Below are 7,489 nucleotides of genomic sequence, written 5' to 3'. Positions count from 1 at the left end.
GTGACACTTTTAAACAGGACAATACTGCCATCTACTGTACATGCATATGTGACCCACCCATAATGTGTCACATTTTTGTGTTGATTTATTTATTTTATTTTGTGGTTTGAATTCGTTTTTGGAGCTGTCATTACACATTTATCAGTATTCACATTGGTCAGTAGGGGGCAGTAGGGCGTTTCTTCCCAATTGAATGCTATCACCTGCAGACCGGAAGTGTCTTGTCATTCTGATGAGCGCGACCAGTCTGTGAACAATTGAAACGTCTTGTGTGCTTTTTCCTCCTCTATAACAGGTTAGTTTTGGTGAATCAACTCACTGAATAATATCCATGTGATCTTTATAAGTTTAAGTACACATTCTGATGGTGGAGCCTAACTCTAAAGTGTTTGTGAGTTGTAGTTTGTATTTGTGAATGAATCCAGTGCACAGCTGCAGTAATCAATACAAAAAAGCGACGTGAGTGTGCAATGTTTATATAGGAACTTCTGATCCTAATTCAGACTCCCAAATTAGAGCTCCCGTTTTCTTATTGATTTTATAATGTATATTTGTATAATGTGTGTGTTCTGAAATAGTGACAGAGAATAGAACAAGGATGGACAATTCAACCCTTAACTCAACAATGAGTAGATGAGTGTTATGTGTGTGTATATGTGTAAATAAATGAACACTGAAATTCAAGTATTTCTTTTATTTATGTATATATATATATATATATATATATATATATATATATATATATATATATATATATATATATATATATATGTAATAAATATATATATATATAGCTAGAATTCACTGAAAGTCAAGTATTTCTTATATATATAACCACGCCCCCAACCACGCCCCCCGTGGTAGCAACCAGAGACACTTCAAAAAAATCCCCTGAAGGGCAGGGAAACCTGCGAAACAGACTTGTAGGGATGAAATAGCCTCTGTGTGGGTGGCACTGGGAGCAGGTGGGTAAAGTGTCTTGCCCAAGGACACAACGGCAGTGACTAGGATGGCGGAAGCGTGGATTGAACCTGCAACCCTCAAGTTGCTGGCACGGCCACTCTACCAACCGAGCTATACCGCCGCGGTATATATACACGTCAGGTCAGGAAAAAACACAGAGGCTATTTCATCCCTACAAGTTTGTTTCGCAGGTTTCTCTGCCCTTCAGGGGATATTTTTTGAAGTGTCTGTGGTTGCTACATATATATACTGTTACACAGTAGTGCCTTGCTTCTGTGCCGGCATGATGAGACCAGTTCGTTGGGTTTGTTTAAAGTGGATATGCTGGTGTGGTATATAATACAATTTTCTTTCAGGCACACGTTACATCTTTTAGCTGCAATGTTGTATGGTGAGGGAGATGCGACAATTCGCCATGTAATGGCGTGATCAATTTTATTGTCTGTAAGAGTCCATATGTATTTGCTCAGCTCTGCAAAGTTCTTAAATTGGGGCCTACGGAATGATGCTGTGTGATTGTTATAAGGTGTTATCTGTGAGTCCAATGTACGTCTCTGTGTTTGAGTTGTCCTTGCGGGTGACCACAGAACTTTCCTCCAGAAGGTCTTATCTTTGTCCATGTGATATCAGATGAAACCAAAATTTAGCTGTTTGGCCACAATACCCAGCAATATGTTTGGAGGAGCAAAGGTGAGACCTTTAATCCCAGGAACACCATGCCCACCATCAAGCATGGTGGTGGTGGTAGTATGCTCTGTGCCTGTTTTGCTGCCAATGGAACTGGTGCTTTAAATGGGACAATGAAAAAGGAGGATTACCTCCAAATTCTTCAGGACAACCTAAAATCATCAGCCCGGAGGTTGGGTCTTGGGCGCAGTTGGGTGTTCCAACAGGACAATGACCCCAAACACACGTCAAAAGTGGTAAAGGAATGGCTAAATCAGGCTAGAATTAAGGTTTTAGAATGGCCTTCCCAAAGTAAATGCTGAAGAAACAAGTCCATGTCAGAAAACCAACACATTTAGCTGAGCTGCACAAATTTTGTCAAGAGTGGTCAAAAACTCAACCAGAAGCTTGCCAGAAGCTTGTGGGTGGCTACCCAAAGCGCCTTATTGCAGTGAAACTTGCCAAGGGACATGTAACCAAATATTAACATTGCTGTATGTATACTTTTGACCCAGCAGATTTGCTCACATTTTCAGTAGACCCATAATAAATTCATAAAAGAACCAAACTTCATGAATGTTTTTTTTGTGACCAACAAGTATGTGCTCCAATCACTCTATCACAAAAAAATAAGAGTTGTTGAAATGATTGGAAACTCAAGACAGCCATGACATTATGTTCTTTACAAGTGTATGTAAACTTTTGATCGCGACTTTATATATATATATATATATATATATATATATATATATATATATATATATATATATATATATATATATATATATATATATATATATATATATATATTGAATATATATATATATATATATATATATATATATATATATATATATATATATATATATATATATATATATATACCGTATTTTTCGGACTATAAGTCGCAGTTTTTTTCATAGTTTATGAAAGTTGCATAATGTTTTTTTCCTTCTTTATTGTGCATTTTTGGTAGGTGCGACTTATACTCCGGTGCGACTTATACTCCGAAAAATACGGTATATATATATAATTCTTGGACTGAATTTAAAAAAAAAACACACATTCAAATCAGCTGCCACAATGACAGGATCTTTAACTAGTTATTATTGATAGGTAGTTTTAATTTGTTGATTTATTTGATAGATATCTAGACCCTGAACGTAAGACAACTTGCCTTTTTCAAAAGGAAAACAAAAATGTGAAGGCACACTTTCATGTGTATTTGCTGTTCAATCATACCTCTTATTTATTATGTGAGGTCAAATGACAAGCGATGACGTCATCTCAGTGCTGTATTGTATAACATCAGGGTGAGGCTCTCTTGCAAATACTATGTTGAGCAAGGATTGCTTGAGGGGTTTATGCACTTCCTGAATGATTTAATATGAATTTATGGTGAGACAGAATAGAAAATATGTATATGTAAGAAACCAGTGCACATGATCACAGCTTTTAAAGCATGAGCCATGTGCCCCTTCCACTAATCCAATCATTTCAATCAATACGATAAAGTAAAGTGGGGAACCTCCCTGGATCCTGGACCATGGGCGTCGTACATGAGGGCTCTAAATATGACTGCCATGCTGAGAGGCTTCTATAGTTCCTTTTTATTGACAAATGCTAAGTGGACGGAGCAAAATTAAGAAGTGAAAGTTCCCCAGTGTGTATAGTACTCGTTCCTGATTTGATGCAATAAGAGGAACAATGGTATAGATCAGTGGTTCTTAACCTGGGTTCGATCGAACCCTAGCGGTTCGGTGAGTCGGGCTCAGGGGTTCGGCGGAGGTCAAGACACACCCGACCCCTCCTGTAAATAAAAACGTATCCCTATCGGCGTATTACGGATACGGCAACAGCAGAAGTCAGACTGATTTGCAGGTGTGTAATTTGTTGTGAGTTTATGCACTGTGTTGGTTTTGTTCTTTGAACAAGGTGATGTTCATGCACAGTTCATTTTGTGCACCAGTAATAAAACATGGTATCACTTTAGTATGGGGAACATATTCACCATTAATTAGTTGCTTATTAACATGCAAATTAGTAACATATTGTCTCTTAACTAGTCATCATTAAGTACTTATTAATGCCTTATTCGGCATGGCCTTATTATAACCCTAACCCTCTAACCCTAACCCTAACTGGTATAGAGACTTCCAAAATTACATTTGTAAATTTCCAGGATTGGTTTGTGCTTTCACGATGTGTAATAAAAACATAGCCGTCAGCAAAAGTATTCAAAAAACTAACCAGGTGATATTTAGCAATTGTAGCTCATTCTGGTATATCTACTGTGATGCCTTTGCTCATATGTTGATCAATGTGCCTTGTCCAAATCCATCCATCCATTTTCTACCGCTTGTCCCTTACAGGGTTGCGGGGTGTGCTGCAAATATACTTATTCAATATAGAGAAGGGGTGCCCAAACTTTTTGTCTCACAGGGCCTAAGCGAAAATGTCGCAGTGGGTCGTGGGCCAAACGCAGCGATTTTAAGTGTACCGCGTCACAAAAAGTGAATAGTTTAATCCCATACTGCCTTTATTCAGGGTAGTGGAGATAATCACGTTGGATGGATGGCAACTTGTTAGCCTTGCAGACATGCCATCAATGATTGTCGAGGTTTAAAAGACCACAAATATGTATTACGTTTTGCTTAGCCACCCAAACAAAACTACTCGGCGGGCGAACGGCGGAAGCTACGGAAACTTTCGCGGACAAAAAATATAACGGAGCAGGAAGAAAAAAAACTGAATTTCGTTTTTCAAATCGTCTGCAATAAAAAAGCTCAAGTTTATCAATAAAATCGATTCATCGCCCAAGCCTAATCTAAGCCAGCCGAGCTAGCACCTTTCGATCCGTGAGGTAATTAATTTGCAGTAATCAATCACGGTTTTTCGACAATTTTAATTTAAAACGGTAATATTAACCGCCGGGAACTTTACCGCCATTATCATTATCACCGTCTATGGCAGGGGTCCCCAAACTTTTTGACTCGGGGGCCGCATTGGGTTAAAAAAATTTGGCCAGGGGCCAGGCTGTATATATATATATATATATATATATATATATATATATATATATATATATATATATATATACACATTGTCTTTATAATCTGTTTTGTCATTTAACATCAATTAACATTGATGTTCATCAACATTTAACATTGTCACGTTATCGATGGGAAAATTCATTTTTAGACAATATGATTTGCCTGAGCGGCTAGGAGACACCGAGAGTAACAAGCGGTAGAAAATGGATTAGAAAGGAAAGATTTAAAAAAATAAAATAAAATAAAATAAATAATTTTTTTACTCGGGACTTCCTGTGGGCTGGATTTTGGATGCCGGGGGGCCGGATCCCCAGTAGTTTGGGGACCCGTGGTTTTTGGTTACATTCCTAATAATTCATGAGTAAAACATTTGAACTGTGTTTATAAACTGCATACTAATGAGTAATTATGTTGGAAATATGCTTTTTGAATGATGACTAATGCCTAGTTCAGTGGTTCTCAAATGGGGGTACGCATACCCCTGGGGGTACTTGAAGGTATGCCAAGGGGTACGTGAGATTTTCTTTTAAATGTCAATGCAATATTCAGTGTTGACAGCTAGATTACTTGTGGACATGTTCCCATAAATATTGATGTTAAAGATTTCTTTTTTTGTGAAGAAATGTTTAGAATTAAGTTCATGAATCCAGATGGATCTCTATTACAATCCCCAAAGAGGGCACTTTAAGTTGATGATTACTTCTATGTGTAGAAATCTTTATTTATAATTGAATCACTTGTTTATTTTTCAACAAGTTTTTAGTTATATTTATATATTTTTTTCCAAATAGTTCAAGAAAAACCACAACAAATGAGCAATATTTTGCACTGTTATACAATTTAATAAATCAGAAACTGATGACATAGTGATGTATTTTACATCTTTATCTCTTTTTTTCAACCAAAAATGCTTTGCTCTGATTAGGGGGTATTTGAATTTAAAAAAATGTTCACAGGGGGTACATCACTGAAAAAAGGTTGAGAACCACTGGCCTAGTTAATGCGTAATAGTATGTAATTACCAATTGGGGGAAAACCTTAGAGATGCACAACATTCAGTCAACAGGTATTCCTCAGTTAAGGGTACATCAATTCCAGCTGCCATAAGCGGACCAACAACCTTCAACACATTTATAACAAATCTGGAATCCTTCATGTAAAATACTGTTTATTATATTGTGTATAGCAGTGTTTTTCAACCTTTTTTGAGCCAAGGCACATTTTTTGCGTTGGAAAAATCCGGAGGCACACTGCCAGCAGAACTCAGTAAAAAACGAAACTCAGTTGACAGAAAAAGGTCATTGTCGCAATTGTTGGATATGATTTTAAAGCATAACCAAGCATGCATCAATATAGCTCTTGTCTCAAAGTAGGTGTACTGTCACCACCTGTCACATCACACCCTGACTTATTTTGACTTTATTGCTGTTTTCCTGTGTGTAGTGTTTTAGTTCTTGTCTTGCGCTCCTATTTTAATGGCTTTTTCTCTTTTTTTGGTATTTTCCTGTAGCAGTTTCGTATCTTCCTTTGAGTGATATTTCCCACATCTACTTTGTTTCAGCAGTCAAGACTATTGCAGTTGTTTGTATCCGTCTTTGTGGGGACATTGTTGATTGTCATGTCATGCTCGGATGTACATTGTGGACGCCGTCTTTGCTCCACAGTAAGTCTTTGCTGTTGTCCAGCATTCTGTTTTTGATTACTTTGTAGCCAGTTCAGTTTTAGTTCCGTTCTGCGTAGCCTTCCCTAAGCTTCAATGCCTTTTCTTAGGGGCACTCACCCTTTGTTTATGTTTGGTTTAAGCATTTGACACCTTTTTACCTGCACGCTGCCTCCCGCTGTTTCCGACATCTACAAAACAATTAGCTACCGGCTGATATGGAAGAGTATTACACGGTTACTCTGCCGAGCTCTAGACAGCACCGACACTCAACAACAACACATAATTTGCAGACTATAATTGCTGGTTTGCCAAAAATATTTTTAACCCAAATAGGTGAAATTAGATCATCTCCCACGGCACAACAGACTGTATCTCACAGCACACTAGTGTGCCACGGCACAGTGGTTTCCTGGTTTCTCTCTCTTGCCTGCCAGGAACTACATATACAACTATCTCCGGCATATTAATTTATTCATTAACTTCCATTGTCCAGCCTTAATAAATACATGGTAAACCGGTTTTCCTCCTGAGAGCCAGCGTCCTTGGCAGTGGATGTTTGTCTTATGCATAACAGGGCTATTGTTTCTCTGAAATGTGCAACTCTGACAAAAGAAATAGACCAAAAACAATCAAAGTTCACTGCGGCGGATGCTGGTTTCAGGAGTGCATAAAAATGTAAAACAAAAAAAAAAGTATATTTACTTACTTGTCACTGTCTTCTTCTTTATTGGATTTGCCTGGCTTAAAGGCGAGAGGACAAATATTAGCAAAAAATGTTTGAATTAGAACTACAAAAACTACAACTTCATGACTTCATAAGCCCAACAGAGAAGATGCAGCATCTGCAAGCACATTTACCAGCACAGCCTGCCCTCCCCTCACAGTTTCCACTTATCGGCCCCTCCCAACCTATGACAACATACATAAATAAAGTAAATGTGTATGTAAAAACAATGAGAACAACCTCCCTCAGTGTCAGCTCCAAGCAAATATAAAGAGGACTATTATAACATAATGACCTCGATGACATAAATAATCAAAATATAAGTGCTAATCAATAATCAATTTCCTGACTGTCTATCTATCTCAGTTTGCATCAAGCTTTTGTCTTCACATTTGTACTCTGGACTGTCATCTCTTAAGA

General features: G+C 37.6%; 1 protein-coding gene across 1 annotated transcript in view; it reads right to left on the bottom strand.

Moving 5' to 3' along the window:
* The window catches only part of LOC133615051 (LITAF domain-containing protein-like), an 18,997-nt gene extending 11,807 nt beyond the window's left edge, over positions 1 to 7,190 (bottom strand). Inside the window, exon 1 of the mRNA XM_061973391.1 lies at positions 7,052 to 7,190. The gene's annotated coding sequence lies outside the window, so the exon portion shown is untranslated. The remainder of the gene's footprint in view (positions 1 to 7,051) is intronic.
* Between the last annotated feature and the right edge of the window lie 299 nt (positions 7,191 to 7,489).

This window comes from Nerophis lumbriciformis, linkage group LG22, assembly GCF_033978685.3.
Source record: "Nerophis lumbriciformis linkage group LG22, RoL_Nlum_v2.1, whole genome shotgun sequence".
Taxonomy (NCBI): Eukaryota; Metazoa; Chordata; class Actinopteri; order Syngnathiformes; family Syngnathidae; genus Nerophis; species Nerophis lumbriciformis.
This window is presented reverse-complemented; position numbering and strand designations above follow the sequence as displayed.